This window comes from Tiliqua scincoides, chromosome 5 (assembly GCF_035046505.1).
Source record: "Tiliqua scincoides isolate rTilSci1 chromosome 5, rTilSci1.hap2, whole genome shotgun sequence".
NCBI lineage: Eukaryota > Metazoa > Chordata > Lepidosauria > Squamata > Scincidae > Tiliqua > Tiliqua scincoides.
In genome coordinates, this window is record NC_089825.1 from 23311819 (window position 1) to 23330430 (window position 18612).

The 18612-nt window shown below is 43.4% G+C and overlaps 1 protein-coding gene across 1 annotated transcript in view; it reads left to right on the forward strand.

The window, feature by feature from the left end:
* The window catches only part of RSU1 (Ras suppressor protein 1), an 88354-nt gene that overhangs the window by 62434 nt on the left and 7308 nt on the right, over positions 1 to 18612 (forward strand). The window lies entirely within an intron of this gene.

The following is an 18612-nucleotide window of genomic DNA, read 5'->3' on the forward strand; positions in this document are numbered from 1 at the left end:
CACCAGAAATCTGGTCCCAATGCACAGTTTGAGAAATGCTGGCCTAACAGAATCTGATGGGTTCCTCCCCCAGCTGACCAGCAATGGAAGGCAGCTCTTCCCACCCTCCCTGTCAGTAACTGGGAATCTGCAGTGTGGGGTTGGCCTGGCCATTTGGGCCCTGTGCCAGCACCAGTCTGGGCTAACCCTCCCTGCCTGGCACCGTCCCTGCCTGGCAGAATCCGGTTTGCGTTCAGCATGCTTGTTGCCTTTGTGAGAGCTGAGCATTGTCAGACATCTCTCAGGTGTGACTGTATGTTAATTGCCCGTATTTTGTGTGATCGCTCACTAGTGTTCGCATGCCCGCTTTATTATGCCAGCACCTTGTCCTTTGTTTGAGAGCTGCAAATAAACATGAAATACGGTCAATCCACAAAAGGTCTTGCTGAATTATTTTCTTGACAAGTTTAAAATACCAACCAATTTATTACCTTGTTTGTTAGGAAATGTAGTTTAGTCTTTATAGATTAGAGAAATAGTGCTCTGGGTGAAGAACTTTGCCGTCTGCTCATCAGGGGAAAGTTCACTCTCTACTGTGAGAACTTTTTCCACCTGTTGATTTAAATCTAGCCTTCTGTCCCCACTTGTGCTTTTTCTTTCACACTTTTATCAGTTATAAATGATTGGGTTTATTCACTTTACACATTGCTGACTTAGGTCCTGTCTGCTGAAGAATTTAAAAATGTAGATGTTGTGTAAGGCCAGCAACTGGCAGAGTTGGGCAAATCCAGCACGGCTTGAGTCATGAGTCTCCACCCCCTTTAACTGGACTCAGAAATGAGTCCTAACAGGCTCATATCCAACTCACTCAGAGTGTTTTGGGGACTCTAAAAGACTCAAGTCCTGAGTCTTTTCTGTTAAAAACTCAACTGTGGGGGAAAAAATGAAGCTGCTGCTGGGGTTTGTGTGTCAGAGTTGTCATTTAATACTCCCCTGATGTCCCCATCCCATCTGTAAACAAGGCGGGAGGGGGTGGGACAGACTGAGAGTGGAGAAAGAAGTGGCAAGAGGGAGGAGGTTCACACACAGTAGCTGGAAGGATTACCAGTATGACCCAGTCCTTTGCAGCTCTACTCAGAAGAAGTCCCATTGTGGCCAGTCATTCAGTGAGCCTGCTGGAGCCATTCCATGCCATGAGTCTCTCTGGATGGTTAGGAACCACCTTCTCCCCTGTTTGTGCAGGGAAAAAACTTCATCCAAAGATCATTGATTCCTTCAGAGATGCACCAGAGAGCCTGCTCCTGCCTCTTCCCTGCCTCCTACTCGATACAAAAGCAAAACATTAACCCTTCTCTGCCTCCTGGCTGGAACTTCCCTGATGGCCCCATGAGGTCTTTCACATCACAAAAAAAGGAAACAAGCACACCCAGACACAGACAGACTGAAGTCTGCATGTGTGGGGACTCATTTCCAAATCAGTGGCCTCAGACTTGAATCAGTGCCGGAGTCATTGACGTGTCTGACTCAAGTGTACACAAGTCCACAAGAAACACCTTTTTGTGACTTGGACTTGAGTCACATGACTCAAGTTTCTGTCCATGGCAACTGAGAACGCTATATTATGGATGCATGTGTTCTAAATACTTATATTAAGTCCTACCCAGTTCCCATCTAGAGATGCACCATGGAATTCTTAGATAGCTACTAAAAAGAGCAAGTTAGTTGAATACAACTGTATCCCAAATGCCCTTTTGCTTTTCGATAATGTAGTTTCCTTTCTCAGACATTTTAGTGCCAGGACCCACTTCTTCAAATGACACTCTATCAGGAGCCACCTAGCTTAATGAGACTTTAAAAAGTGATCTAGAAAGAAATATTTTTATTTATTTACAAGTAATTTATTATTTGCAGAAAAACCTGATCCGTTTCTCATAATGAGGTGGTACTAATGAATAGCCCCAAAGGGGCTCAGTTATGTGACTCAGCTTTCGCTTGCCTCCACTACCTGTCATTGATGGTCATGGAGAAAAAAATACACCAGAAAAAAGATGCTCAGACTTCTATCTATTTCCCTATATTTACACAAGTTTGCAAACAGCAGGAGCCCAGTTCTTTACAGGGCAGTTAGCAGCTGTCTAATTTAATTAGCCCTGTACTGTACATTAAATTACCTTGGCTTTGGGGCTAATTAAATACACTAGTGTTCGGGCCAATACAACAGCCGGTCCAATCCAGTGCAAATTCCCTGCACTGATGCAGCAGCACCACTGTGGCTAGCGCTGCATCCTGCAGGGAATTTAGTAGACAGAAAGTCACCATGAGATAAGGGGACATTTTTTCCCCTTGTCTCGGAGAAAACCCCAGCCTGTGCAATGGATCTACTCAGACCTACGCCAGCTAAATTGCTGGCACAAGTTCAAATTGATCTGTGTCAGCAGATCAGGCCTGGGAAAGGAGATAGGATAGGGCACACACCAATGCTTCCAATCCCATACCCCTCCTGAGCCCAATCTGCCCACCCCGTGTCCCATTCAGTCTTCCCCCCTGCCCTACCCCAGTGCTGTTCAACAAGGGACTTATCTCGTCCAGCGTGTGCTGCTTCTTGCACTAGTGCCAGTGGGGAGGCTTCAGTTTTCTTGCTAGTGGGTCTAGATGGGGCATGGCTATAACATGCTTCATGGCACATTTGTCTTGGTGCTTGTCGGCAGAGCACTCACTCTGCTGGCACAAACCTCTGGTAGGATTGTGCCATAAGAGACCCCTATTTGGCATCAAATCTGCAAATGAGGTGTTTCAGCAGGAAAAAAGCTCACCAGTACTTTTGTGACCTTTTAGGAGAATGGTGATTCTGGACCTGGGGGTCACAACCCCCTGAGAAACTGGAACCACTTCATTCCCCTTTAGTGGCTAAATCAGCAGCAATAGCACTGCAGGAATTGCACCACTACTACGATAAAGGCTTTTTAAAAGCACCTTAGGGTACTACTGGACTTCTGGAGGGTCAGGGCCTGCAGCCCCCTCTGTGGGCCTCCCCACTGCTCGAAATAGCTCCCTGCTGCCATTGTGACCCACTTCCATGATCACAGACCGGAGGTGGGTTTGCAATCGCAGCTGGAAGACATTTTGAACATTAGGAAGGCCCACAGAGGGAGTTCCATATCCTCCAGGTGGTTGGCTTTACCCCCAGGTACTTAAAAAAAAAAATGCTTTTTTTACAGCAGTGATCACTGATGTTCCCACAAATACTTACCGTGTTCTAAACCTTAGTGTAAAGGTTGGGAATTGCTGAAGTAGAAGCTACACACCACAGTAGATACGAAGGTTATGGTGTTCAGAAGCAGGAAACATGTTTGTCTTTATGTGAGTCTTTTTTGAAACTAATTTTAAGGTCTCTACACCCAAAAAGGAAAAGGTAGACACTTCTCAGAGTAGCAAGATCTGTATTATTGTGTAGGCAATGCTGCTAAACCCGTGAAAAGAGCTTCGTTTTATTCTGGCAGAGCGATTGTTAAAATAATGTCTTCAGTGTACGTATACTTGATCACCTTTCCTTTCGATGTACTCTTAAAAACGTAAAGCCTTGAATTAAGGTCCATAATATTTTATATTGCTAGGTATGACTAGAAAGAGGTTTGAAAATACGTATACATTTGCAGTACTTCGTAAAACCGTTTCAAGAAGTACCAAAGTCTGCTGCTACCTTGTCTGTGTATTTACACCTCCAAGCTTTTTGGTTTATGAGGAGCAAAAGCAAACTGTCACTATTTGCTGTAAATTGAAGCTTTTAATAATTTTGTCTGTTCTACCACATTTATCAGCTTTGAATATTCTGTCACTTTGAAAATAAAAATAGCAGCAAAATTTCAGCAACGGTGACACTGAGAATTTATCTGCACATAGGAAGCATCAAATGCCAACTTGAAGAATGAGTATCTACAGGCTTTTCCACCCCATCCCACTCCCCTCGGAATCGTGTAAACTTTCAGTTGCTGCTGCCAGGAATCAGTTGAACGCAATTTTATCTTGCATCTATATATGTACAAGTTTTGTTGTGTTTATGGGGCATACACTCACTGTGCCCTGATGTGGGAGTAGCTACTTGTTAGGAGGAGAACCTCTGTTCTGTGTGTCTATAGAAACGACAGTAACTAAGAGGCATCTTGAAGACAGTGTCTTTTTGCATAAACAGTCAGTGGCAGGGCTATCAGATCATTCTCATTTCCCCATGTGCTATATAAAATCCACCACCAACATGCTCATGCTGGCTGCCTTAAGTGACACGCACATTGCAGTCCTATGCTTACTTGAGCATAAGGCCAGTTGAACTGGGGCTTATTTCTGAGCAGGCATGTATAGAATTGGGCTGCAAGTGGACCATAGGGGTTTGTTGCTTCTAGGTTATTGGCCTGAGCTATTTTTGGACTGGAATCCAAAATGAAGTCACCAAGCTGCATACTTGCTTGAGGGTGTTGAGCAAGTCACACCCCATTAAAACATCTTTGCTGGCTGCCTGTGCATTTTCAAGCCCAATTCAAAGTGCTGCTGATCACGATAAAGCCCTTTGGTTTGGAATCTTGAGACAGTCCCCTCCCCTCCCAGTGTGAGTCTGCTGTGAGATCATCACAGTTGACCCCATTGTGGGCACCATCACCACTCCATATATGGTTGGCAGTGACCTGTGCCTAGGCCTTTTCTGTTGTGTCTGGTCTGAGTAAGTCTCTCCTTCTGGAGATCAGAGCTACCCTCTCCACAAGGGTGTTTGTTTGTTTTGTTTGGGGTCTGCAAAGCTTTAAACTTTGGGTAATTGATTTTGATTGAACTGTTTTTGCTTCTGGGTTGCTTTTTGAATTATTTTTTGTATTTGGTTCTGCTAATGGTTGCATTATTTTTTGTTAAAATTGGTTTTTTACTAATTTTGAGCCATCTTGAGCTCTGTTTCATGATCTGAAAGGTGGGATACACATTTTAAAAAAAAAGTAAGTTGTCTATTAAAAAGTAAGTTTCAATGAACTAGCAGGACTAGCGGTGTTTCTCCCTCCCCCCCCCCCCCGCTTAGAATTGGGATGTCGATGTGACAGGTGTCTGAATATTAGTGCCAGTTGGAAAAATGGACACTTGTGTGAGCAGATGAGGATGAGCCAGACTTTTGTTCCACATCAAAAAATCTGTGGTGTGTTCATGCATGTGCTGTGTAAGAAATTAGTCTGAGTGCCCTTGTACTATTCCAGCTTTCCGCTTGTGTACATACAATATCTTGCTTCCAAGCATCCATAAATCAGGACAAGAAATGTGTCTCGTGTACATAAAATCAGTCTCTTTTCAGCCTGTCATGGGGTCTGTCTGTCTGTGTGTTTAAGCCATTTCTGCCCAACATTGCATATACACAGCAGGGACCAAATGTGTACACCTGTGGGCCAGGCAAAAAATGGGTTAATGTATACATTCCTAGCCTTTATTTATGTGAATTTTTGGTGTATTATGTCCCAAGATAGTATTTTTATAAAGTTAGGGGGAAATGCATTTATACTATTAGAAGCATTACATGATTAATGCTGGTGATTTTGTGTGTGCATGTAGTGAGGAAACTGCCATGTGGGCTTTCTTGATAAAGAGCGTGGAAGAACATAATTTCCCTTGAAGCACAGTTTTATGAAAAGGTGGGTGTGTAAATTTAAGTTGAACATTATTTGTAGGGCCCTAAACCATGCAGTCTTTTGCCTCCCTAGTCTTGATTTCCCAGGTGATGTAAATGCCCTCTTCAGTTCTTCCTCCATTGCAATTCATCAGATCAGTGTTGTAGAGAATCTCAGGGACAACCCATAGGTGCAAACCCTTTATTTTTTTATTTATGTTTGCTACATGATCAGGAACTCACCTGTGTAAAGAAAGGTTTATGTGAGCTGGTGAAAGAGCAGTAACATAGCCTATTGCCGATCACAGAAATGACTGACTTCTTGTATTCTCTGGTTCTAGCTAATGTTTCCTCATACAGTTAGTCTTGTGGAGAAAACTATTTATGAATTTTTCAAGGCTCTAGTTACTGCCTTTCTAGACCTGAGTCTAAATACCTGAAAGATTGTCTCGCCACCATCTGCCAGTCTCCCAGGCGGTGTTTCTCAAGGTCTATCTTCCACTGTACCACTTCACATGGTTCACCTATTCGAAGTACCACCGGAAGTAACTGGCACTGATATCAGTGTCAATTACTTCTGGGTTGGGAGGCCAGATGTGACATGATAAACCACTAGTAAGAGGCTCAGGGTGGACAGGAGGGCTTTTTTAAGAGCTAAAAAAGCATGCCTTGGAGCTCTGCCTGCCAAGCTGCCCCTCCTACTGCTGTTTATTGCATGTTCCCGGTCTTGCTGCCAGGCTGCAGGTGTCCAAGGGTCCCACAAGTACCACCCGACACCACCTGAAGTATCACAGTGGTACTCATACCACTGGTTGAGAAACACTGTCCTAAGGCCATCAGGAAAGGCTCTCCTATGTGTTTCATCATTCATGGAAGCACATTTAGCAGCACCATTTCAGAGGGCCTTCTCCATGGCAGCACCAGCCTTGTGGAACTCCTGCCAGAGAATATCACAGCCCCCATGCTTGCTTATTGCAGGAGCATAAAAGCACTCCTGTTTAGCTTATGGTGCAATGTGTCCTGCTGGTTCATGTCTGAGCTGATTGCTGATGTTTGATTTTGAGTTGTTTTATCGTCTTAATGTCTTGTGTTGTATGTTGGCAATTGTGACTATCCTCCTTTCAGATGAAAAGAGAAACATGGCATATATATATATATATATTGAATATATATTCAAAGGGTCATCTGGCTCACATGCACCCATAGGCAAAGGGGTATCACATATTATACCCCTTATTCACAAATATGCATTTGTGCAGATACCAAGATGAAGTTTCACTTTAGTTCTTAACGCATCTGCACAAACGCGTGTTCGGGAATATGCATGCATTGAATGTCTAGAATAATCCACCCTTTTGCTACTACATAATCACTACAATTGTAAAGATTGGGTGTCTTAGGAGTAATTAATCCACTTTACATTACCTTCAGTGTGTGCTCTTATTGTGTAGGCTGGCCAAAGACTACCACTTGAGATTTGTTATTTTTCACATTTTTATACTGCCCTTCCTCTAAGGAGCTCAGGGTGGTGTACATAGTTCCTACCCTCCTTTTGTCCTCACAATAACCCTCTGAAGTGAGGCTGAGAGTGACTGGCCCAAGGCCACCCAGGAAGCTTTGTGACTAAGCGGGGATTTGAACCTTGATCTTCCAAGTCTAACTCAAGAACCACTGCAGCTACACCGTCCCCTCATTTCGTGTTCACATTGTGATTTTGTTTTGCAGAAGCAGCAGGTTAAAATGCCTGTTACCTTTCTTGACTTAAGCAGTTTAATAAATGTGTTTGCCATAATACAGTATTAGATTTTCATCTGAAGGCTGTAAACATGTTTCAGTTCCGTTTCAGATATCCATGCATCTAGTTGAAATTTTCGCTTTCATTGAAGCATATCCATCATTCTTAAGGGTATCTAATATTCTCCCTTTTCTATTCAATGAGATGATATCTTATTAGCCTTTCAGTGAGTCACCATATTTTATGTGTTCAGTTTACATTGTCCGGATGTATCTCCTTCAATTCAGACAGCTGGGTATTTTGGGATATATAATTCCCCAAACCTAAGATTATGGCATAAGATTACAGCACCATGGGATACTTCAGTGTACATGATCATCCTTAGCTTTGAATGCTATTGTTAGTTATCAGTTGGGGCAGGAGGTTTGTTACTCTAAGAGGCATGTATGTGCATGCTAAAATATATCAGCCTCATTTAAATGAAGACAACTTCCTGCATAATAATTTTTGACATAGATATCAAACTGTTATGTTTTGGAAGAAGCTGCGTCGGCCATTAATACAGTAGGCCCTTGGTTCCACAACCCCCTGTGGAAACTGGAATTGGGGGGGGGGGGCAGGGCACCGCTGCTGCAAAAATTTACCTGGAGGTCACACCGACCTCTGAGCTCCTCTGAAGGCCTCCTGGACGTGACCGGAAATCACTGCTGGTTTGTGTCAGCAACTACTGGTTGAGTCCAGGAAGTGTTCTGAGGCATCTGCGGATTCTCAAATCTATGAATGCTGAGCTTGTGGCTAAGGAGGGCCCACTGTACATTTTTAGACATGATTTGTTTTGAATGTTTATTTCCATAGCGCTGGCAATGCTTTTGTCAAGGGCTCAAACGCAGCATCTTGGCTGATGCACTGATTGGAGCGCATGAGCCTTAAAATGTGTAAGAGTAATCCAGCCCCAGTTGCCACAGCTCCTGGTTGGCTCACTGCCACAGCTCCACAGCCCACTTTTGTCAGCTATACTTTAGCCAAGTGAGGATGAGCAACAAGAACACGGGTTGCTGTGAGACAGCAACGTCTGAAGATCTTGACACTGACTTGAGTAGTTCACCTGCCTCCATATAGCGCATGTCCTGGTTGATTCTCTTGCAGCTTCATGTCTCCATACCAAGTTGACTGAGAGCAGGAGGAGTTCAGTTTTTCCTTTGCAATTATGGCATTTTAAGCCACTTAAATTGCTCAGAAGTAAGACCTGTTGAGTTCAGCAGTATTTAGTTCAGTAAAGAACAGTATAGGATTATGGCCTTAATTCATTCAGGTTTCCTGCTAGTTTGGGACTGGATATGTATGATGTATGTATGTACATACATGTACTGTATGTGTTGTATGTGCAAAAAGAGGGAGAGAGAGAAAGGGAGAATAGCTATGTAAATAATGTGGGCAGTTCCACCCACCTTTCTGTTCAGTGAGTGTATGCCCTGAAGTGAGTATGAAATGGGAATCTGCTATACTCTCAGTTGATCCCATGTGCCAGCTGATCCCATAGTCCCAGTTGATCCCATAGCGTGAGCATCTTGCCATGCTGTGTGATTCTCATTTTTAAAGATATGTAGTTTTCATACAACATGGCCCTTAAACATAAGCCAAACACGGTGATCAGTTGAAGAAACAGTGATCTGTTCCAACTCTGGAGGAAAAACTGGCTGTGTTGGACTTATAGTGTGACAGTCTGCTGGTCTCCAATGTAGCAGTAAAATATAGCCATGACTATAGACAATTTTCAGCTTTTTTCATCTCATGGCACCCTAACAAGGTGCTAAAATGCACGCCATCAGCTTTTTGACAATTGACAAGGCTCACCATGCTGCTCACATCCTCCAATGGTCCTACTGATAATTGACCCTCCCCTAAACTCCTGTGGTACACCTGCAGACCATTTGTGGCACACCAATGTTCCATGGCACAGTGGTTGAAAATCACTGCCAGGGCTTTTTTTGTAATGGAACGCACCGGAACGGCGTTCCGGCACCTTTTTTCCCCCTCCTCCTGGCCCCCACCTTTTTTTCCCTCCTCCTGGCCCCCACCTTTTTTCCCTCCTCCTGGCCCCCACCTTTTTTTCCCTCCCTGCGCTGCCCAGCACTGCTGGCTAGGGAGGGATTCGAACCTCTAACCCTCCTCCTGGCCCCCACCTTTTTTCCCTCCCTGCGCTGCCCAGCACTGCTGGCTAAGGAGGGATTCGAACCTCCAACCTTGTGCTCCACAGCCCAGCACTCTCTCCATTGGGCTATAGGAAAGCCTAGAGTTACAGTGTTCAGAACTAATATATAAGGTCCTGAGCCCAGCTGGTGGCCATCAGCGCCTCAAGTATTAGTTCCAAACACTTTGAGCCTAAGACTTCCAATGGCTCAGTTACTAAAGTGCTGGTCTGTGGAGCCAGAGGTTGGGGGTTCAAATCCCCGTAAGGAATAATTTTTTTTCTTTTCTTTTTTTTAGGTGGGGAGGTAAATAAATAAAAGATTACACTTGTTAATCTTAAACTTGTTCCTGTAAGTGGGTTCCTGCACATTTTATTTTTTTTACAAAAAAAGCACTGCCCCTGCCTCACCGCACTCAGCTCTCGCCTGAGCCCAGCCCGCCTTTCCTCTCCCTGCGCTCTGCTTCCCCACGCTCAGCTACCAAGCCGCTGAGGGCGTGGAGACATGTGCTGAGGAGGAGGAGGAGGAGGACGATGAGGGACAGCCAGCCAGGGAGACGGGTTGCAGCACCCAGGTACTGGCTTGGCAAAAGGAAGGGGGAAAAGGAAGCTGGCTGGTGCAGCCCCTGCACCTGAGACAGCCTAGGCATGTCTACTGAGAAGTAAGTCCCCTTGTAAGAACATAAGAACATAAGAACAGCCCCACTGGATCAGGCCATAGGCCCATCTAGTCCAGCTTCCTGTATCTCACAGCGGCCCACCAAATGCCCCAGGGAGCACACCAGATAACAAGAGACCTCATCCTGGTGCTCTCCCCTACATCTGGCATTCTGACTTAACCCATTCCTAAAATCAGGAGGTTGCGCATACACATCATGGCTTGTACCCCATAATGGATTTTTCCTCCAGAAACTCGTCCAATCCCCTTTTAAAGGCGTCTAGGCTAGACGCCAGCACCACATCCTGTGGCAAGGAGTTCCACAGACCGACCACACGCTGAGTAAAGAAATATTTTCTTTTGTCTGTCCTAACCCGCCCAACACTCAATTTTAGTGGATGTCCCCTGGTTCTGGTATTATGTGAGAGTGTAAAGAGCATCTCCCTATCCACTCTGTCCATCCCCTGCATAATTTTGTATGTCTCAATCATGTCCCCCCTCAAGCGTCTCTTTTCTAGGCTGAAGAGGCCCAAACGCCGTAGCCTTTCCTCATAAGGAAGGTGCCCCAGCCCCGTAATCATCTTAGTCGCTCTCTTTTGCACCTTTTCCATTTCCACTATGTCTTTTTTGAGATGCGGCGACCAGAACTGGACACAATACTCCAGGTGTGGCCTTACCATCGATTTGTACAACGGCATTATAATACTAACCGTTTTGTTCTCAATACCCTTCCTAATGATCCCAAGCATAGAATTGGCCTTCTTCACTGCCGCCGCACATTGGGTCGACACTTTCATCGACCTGTCCACCACCACCCCAAGATCTCTCTCCTGATCTGTCACAGACAGCTCAGAACCCATCAGCCTATATCTAAAGTTTTGATTTTTTGCCCCAATGTGCATGACTTTACACTTACTGACATTGAAGCGCATCTGCCATTTTGCTGCCCATTCTGCCAGTCTGGAGAGATCCTTCTGGAGCTCCTCACAATCACTTCTGGTCTTTACCACTCGGAAAAGTTTGGTGTCGTCTGCAAACTTAGCCACTTCACTGCTCAACCCTGTCTCCAGGTCATTGATGAAGAGGTTGAAAAGCACCGGTCCCAGGACAGATCCTTGGGGCACACCGCTTTTCACTTCTCTCCATTGTGAAAATTGCCCATTGACACCCACTCTCTGCTTCCTGGCCTCCAACCAGTTCTCAATCCACGAGAGGACCTGTCCTCTAATTCCCTGACTGTGGAGTTTTTTCAGTAGCCTTTGGTGAGGGACCGTGTCAAACGCCTTCTGAAAGTCCAGATATATAATGTCTACGGGTTCTCCCGCATCCACATGCCTGTTGACCTTTTCAAAGAATTCTATAAGGTTTGTGAGGCAAGACTTACCCTTACAGAAGCCATGCTGACTCTCCCTCAGCAAGGCCTGTTCGTCTATGTGTTTTGAGATCCTATCTTTGATGAGGCATTCCACCATCTTACCCGGTATGGATGTTAGGCTGACCGGCCTCTAGTTTCCCGGGTCCCCCCTCTTTCCCTTTTTAAAAATAGGCGTGACATTTGCTATCCTCCAATCTTCTGGTACCGTGGCCGTTTTGAGGGACAAGTTGCATACCTTAGTCAAGAGATCTGCAACTTCATTCTTCAATTCCTTAATAACCCTTGGGTGTATGCCATCAGGGCCCGGTGACTTATTGATCTTTAATTTATCAATGAGGTCTGAAACATCTTCTCTTTTAACCTCTATCTGACTTAACTCCTCGGTTAGGAGGGGCCGTTCGGGCAGCGGTATCTGCCCGAGGTCTTCTGCCGTGAAGACAGATGCAAAGAACTCATTTAATTTCTCTGCCATCTCTAAGTCTCCTTTTATCTCCCCTTTCCCTCCCTCACCATCCAGAGGGCCAACCGCTTCTCTGGCGGGTTTCCTGCTTCTAACATATTTGAAGAAGCTCAAATATTTGAAGAAGCTTGTGTTCAGTGGGGCTTATTCCCAGGAAAATGTGGATGGGATTGCAGCCCAAGCCTATGCAGGTCTACTCAGAAGCAAGTAATTCATTCATTTTTATAGTTATTAATATAAGGCTTGGCTGATCTAAATTAATTAAGCAAAAATTATTACTAATAATTTAGTAGCTTTGTAATGTCATCAACAGGAGATTTAGGTTTTTAACTATAAATGGGGAAGCTTAAATGTCCTTTCTGCATTATAACAACACTTAGGAAATATGTATTCCTCTGTGCAGTAGGTCAGATCATTGTTGTCTATTAATTTTTGGTTTTTTTAGACTATATTTAATAATCACTATTATTATAATGGGGAATGGGGACATAGTACACAGGGGAAAGGGGGGAACCACAAAAGATGGGTTAATGAATTGATTAAGTTATGAAGTTATGAATCAAAAATCATGTGGTCACACACCCTCTATTGGTTCAAGATGAGTTGTAAAATAGATTATATTCCGGTATTATATAATTTATCTATTTTACAATTCATATTTTGTGTTTATTCTTCTGCTCCCCCCCCCCTTGTGTGCTTATATTGCGCATTCATTGTTATCTGATCACATATTTCTCTTTTTTTTTTTGCACCAATCATGTTTCAATGTCTTGAGCCAATAGAGGGTATGTGACCACATGATTTTTGATCCATAACTTGTTTATTAATCAATTAATTAACCCATCTTTTGTGCCCCCTCTCCCCTGTGTGCCAATTGATTTGGGTTCAAACAAATCTGTAGAGTGATGTAATGTAATCATTTTTTATGTTTTGCCTTCATCAATTGTTTTAACCAATATTTATTAAATGTTTTAAAAGTTTTAATTAATTTTTTTGGTTGTTACATATTTGCAAATACATGCAACAAGCCGTGATATAATCCTTGGTGTGTGATCCAGAGGTGGTCCGTCTCTTTTTGTTCTTCTCTCTTGAAGATCTCCCCTCATTTTCTAGTTCTTAAGTAGTTGGGGAATGGGGATTTAAAGAGAGAGAAATGAGATGAATAAATAAATAAATAAAAGATTTATTTTATTTTAAATAAAAAAATATTATATATATATATATATATATATATATATATATATAATAAATTTAAAAATAAATAAATAAATAAATAAATAAAAGATTAACAAGTCGTGAGTTCCTGCACCTTTTTTTTTTTTTACAAAAAAAGCACTGATCACTGCTATAGGCAATATTTGCCTTATGCGCACAATTTAGAACCTAACCCCTGCATAAGATGCAACTCAGCTCCCCAATCCAAAATACTAATTTCTGGAATTCTGGAAATTAATGTCATGGATTTCATTGAAACTTGCTTCCAAATAAGCATATTTAAAATACATTGCAGTCCCTGTATTGCTTTTTCTCAAAGCTGGAAGACACCATTTAAAAAAACAACAACCAAAGACTTTGTAAACTTTAGGTAGTGGTTTTGTAGCCTTGTGCACATTCAGGATAAAATGATTTGATACCTCACTAGCAGATGGTTTGGTGCTCAACTCTCTTGGGATGAAAAATATATTGCACATGTTTCTTAGAATTACAGTCTGCAAGAATTCACATTTTAATCCAAGTTGAGATAATGCATGAACTGATTTTGTGGATGTCTGTGTGAACTGCAACAGTAGTAAAAATTTGGGCATTGACAGGTAGATAAACCAGGAAAAACCAGGCCCAGTTCAGAAGTTGACAACATTGTCACAAACTTTGCAGGATGGAGTGTTTGACTGAGTCTTTCCCTGGTGATTTGGCTGCAGATGAAAATGTCTACAGCATTAAGATTTCATGCTTGGGTCTCCACTCTCTATGATCATCAATCAGCAGATGGATGCATCAAGGATTTTTTTTAAAGGATTGGTTAATATGCTGGCAGAAATATGAGGAACATTTGCTATTCCTATGTTATTTTTGTACACACACACACACACACACACACACACACACACACACACACACACACTTAAAAAATCACAAGTATACATTCTTTTTTTTTACCTTGAATATATGTGGCAACTTCGAGTTATATTACTAATCAATAGCACTGTGTTAGAGGACCAGGTGTAAAACTCTTTTATATACAAAAGTGCTCAGGGTTAATAGTAAACCATAGTAAGTGGTACTCAAGCATCCAACCAAGGGGATTGACTAGTAATCATTTTCAGTGACAGTGTGAATGGCCAAGTAACATAACTAGGTAAGGAAGCACTTTGCATTATGGATTAACACCGTTTTCAGAAATTTTGCATACACCTTACATTTTGGCCCATCCAGGTTTATATGAACTATAGAATCTCTTCCATCAGAGCTGAAACCATGCTGCATTCCCAAGCATGTGTTCAGAAGTAAATCCCATTTAGTTTAGTGTGGCTTACTTTGCATAGGATTGCATTCTTAAAGTAAATCATATATAAGATCAGTGGCATCGCTGGGGGTGCAGGCCACACTGGGTGACGCACATGGGGGGGCATGACACCGCTACTGGCCAAAAAATTTTAAATCTTTGTATTTTTAAATAATACCATAATGCTATATATCATTCAGTGTGCATTTTCATGCCAGATGCAATGAAGCAAACCATGTTTAAATATCTGTTTTCTATCAAAAGTTATAGCCAAAGAACCAGCAGTGGTGGGGTGATGGAGCTTTACCCACATGCACTACCCAGGGCATTGCGCCAGCCACTGCGTGGGAGGAGGTCCATCATGGGGATGACACGCTGGCCTCCCACAATAGGTGACATAAACCTTCGTGACGCTACCATATAGGATGGTGAGCGGGTTTGGTCTTACCTGCAATTTCTATATGTGTTCTGAAAAGTCTGCACAAGTTATGTTCTCTTTCATTAGCACATTGGTTGTTTTAAAGGCCTATGGCCATAGCAGCCTATTTCTCTGATACTTAATACAGAACCCGGTAGCCAAAGGTATCTAGCTGCCTATTCTGCATCTCCAAATGCACTTAGAGAAATGCTCATTTCTATCAATTGTATAGATTTGGTTTCCCTCTATTCACGTCTCCGGAATACATTTGCCAAAACAAATGTTTTAAAGAACTGTAACAGCTAGAGGTTTATACTTTGGGGCCTTGAACTTGAGATATAAGATTGTAGCCTTTTTCTCATCACTTTTAACATGGCTTTTGTGACATCACTATTATACCCAGAAGTCCTGAGTAACAGAAGTGAATTTTTTTTTCGCATTCCGATGCTTGGCAAAATTTAGACTCTGTGCAAATGCCTAAGGGGGAGGCTAACATCATAATTGCATTTTCTAACAGATGTAGTTGTTTATAGTAATGGCTATTAAAAATAAAATCTGTTCTATTTTTGTTTCACATTTGCTCTTCCATGTACACTTATCAAAGCCCTTCTCTTCTGGATATTTGTATTCTTAAAACAGTTTGCAAAGACAGCACAAACTTTTGTATGCTTTCTCTCATTGGGTGTCTTGTTGGGCTAGAACAGGGGTCTCCAAACTTTTTGGCCAGAGGGCCGCATAAAATATCTGGTGTGGTGTGGAGGGCCGGAAAAAAAATTTAAATATAAAATTTAAATAAATAAATTAGAGATGGAACTTAGATGAGTGAATAAATGAATGAATGGGTTCATTCATTCCACCTCTCTGGCCCTCAGAACAACCCTCCAGACACGATCGGAGCACAGTTCTGGTCATGTTCAGTTGAGTGGGCCAGAGGCTTTCAAGGGACAAGAGGTTGGCCGCGGGTCGGAAAGAGGCTTGCTGTGGGCCGCATCTGGCCCCCGGGCCGGGGTTTAGAGACCCTTGGGCTAGAAGACAGAATACCAAATTACTTACACCCTGTTGGGTTCAGTGAAAAACATGAGGCCACATGTCATTTAGTATTTAAGAGGCTGTTTCTTTCCGCAAAATCTCTGTCCTGTGATGTCTACCCCCCGCCTTTGACCGCCTTTTCTTAAATACAAAGAAGTAAGCGCTGATCTATGAATGGTCTTTGCTTTTGCCTTGGGTACAGTCAAGGGATCTTGAACAATAACTTTCTTCATCTTGGGACCCTTGCTGTGAATGACAGTTTCAGAGCTCAGATTTAGGGCACTTCTGATGCCTGTTCTTAATCCTCAGGCTGCCTTCCATTTTAAAGGTGCCACCACATGGGAGTTCCCTTTGCTACCAATTTACTTTTAACTGTACAAATCTGGGAGTACAGGAAACCGTCTTGTGAAGAATAAAATCCATTCCACAAATTTCTTGCAGAAGCATCTTGTCTCTTCTTCTGCCTTCCCTGCAATTTACAATATGTTGCAGCACCAATGCACAGTTTGGGGTCTCATGGAAAATTAGGATGGGCTAGGCACTGTGAGGAGGGGGCAAGTACCTTAGCTCAGTAGTGGAGCACATGCTTTCCTTGCAGACTGGCAAGGAAATCCCTGGCATTTCCACAGAGGACAGAAGAAATAAATTTGTCTGAAACACTGGGCCCCCACTACAGCATATACAGCACGGCACTAGAGAGACTTAGGGGTGTGAGTTAGTATAAAGCAGCTTTCTAGATCCTGGGTATGCTTATTCATCCTGGGTATGCTAGGGCTTAAGCTATATAAAAAAATTTCTAAGTGGCTTATCCTGCTATAGTCATCTGTGCACCATTTCCAACTAATTTTGATATGTGCCAGTTTGTTATTCTCTCATTAAATTTTAAGATGCAGCCTGTGGTGGTACAAGACAATCTAAAAAGCTAAATACCAGACACTGGCAGCCCAATCCCAATGAGGGCCCACGCCAATGGAACATATGTTCCACTGGCATGTAATGTCGCAAAAGCGCTCTCAAGTCAGGCTGGCAGGAAGGCCAAGGCTTTCCTGCTGGTGCCAGCAGTTAGGAGGCAGACCAGGTAAGTCCAGCACAGGGCAGAGGGGAGGGGGTTGAAGGAGGCAAGTGAGGGGGGAAGGTGGAACAGGGAAGCAACAAGGGTAGAGGTGGGCAGATTGGGCCAGGGAGGGGGCAGGGTCACGGCCACGGAATGAGTCATATCCAACGCCCTTCCCAGACCTGACCTGCCTGCATGAATCAACACAGCGATATCACTGGCACAGTTCCAAATTGACCTGTTGAAGCTGCAGGGGTTTACCTTGCAGTTTGCGGCTGCAGGGGTTTACCTCTGGCTTCCAGCAGCCAGAAATCCCCCACATGATGCCGTATAGCTTGTGCCCACAGCACAGCATCACCATGCGGGGATTTACGTTAGATTGGGTTGCCCTCATCACTGTCACTTCTAGCACTGGCTTGGTTTGCTTATTCCTCAGTTACACGTTAACATTGTGACCTAAAGGAAGTAAGAGCTGATTAGTTTGGTGGTTATTCCCCAAAGACCGCTGAAAATATAGCAAACGGAAAAAAAACTGTAATGAAAAATAATTGGGAAATAAATGCAGGGCTTCACGTATGATCTGTGTTCATTACAGTGACATATGCACTGTAGTTCTACCTTAAAGATGATTGGGTGGCACAGAGTGAGGGTCACATCTGAGGTGACTCTCAATCAGTCTTGCCTCCATGGTGATGGCTATGAAAAATCACTAAGGCCTTCTGTAATATCTGTATTATTCCGTAATTAATGGTGTGCTGTTTTGTTTTGAAAGTACTGATGATTAAAGTGAGAGATGCATCCCATGCTGTTTTGACACAGGTTTGAATAATATGCACGCACACACTTCTGATGTGCCATATTTGTGGATAAACACTGAGAACTTCTGCTAGTTGGCAAACTCTTCCCCACAAGGAAGGTCTTGATAGTGATTCCAAACTTAAAAATTTATGCGTGTGTATTCTTTATGTATATATGGTGACATGATTGGGAGATGAGAATTACTAAGGGACTGGAAATGAATCTAATTACACTTAACTTCTTAATTTTCAGTCTTGTTAGGAAGACTCCCCCACCCCACAGACTCTCTGGCATCATTTAAGCAGACTCTGGCAGTGGGAAAACAGTACTGATAGCCAAATCCTACCCTATTTGGCAATACCAAAATGGCCACCGCTGTATCCTGTGGGGGCCAGGGCAGTCGCGGAGGTTTCCTCTGGGTAATGGAACATTTGTTCCCTTACCCAGGGGTATGCCTGCATGGCACGGTCATGTCTACTTGGACCTGCCCCAGCAAAATCACTCAAGCAGATCCATGTAGACCATTCTGCGGGATTGGGTCTGGGAAGGGCATTTGGATTCAGTAGCTGCTGCTGCCTTTGAGCCCACCCCCTCCCCAGACCTGAACTGCCCATCCCCATTGCCAGCTTTATTCCTTTGTTCTTCCTTTGTTCCACCCTCCTCCTTCCTACTGTCTAGCTACAGTAAGAGGAACACCCGGCCAGCTTTTTAAAATTTTAGGGTTGTTTTTTTTTTAAACAGGATGCACTAGTACCACATGGACCGGGCATCTGTAAGCACCAA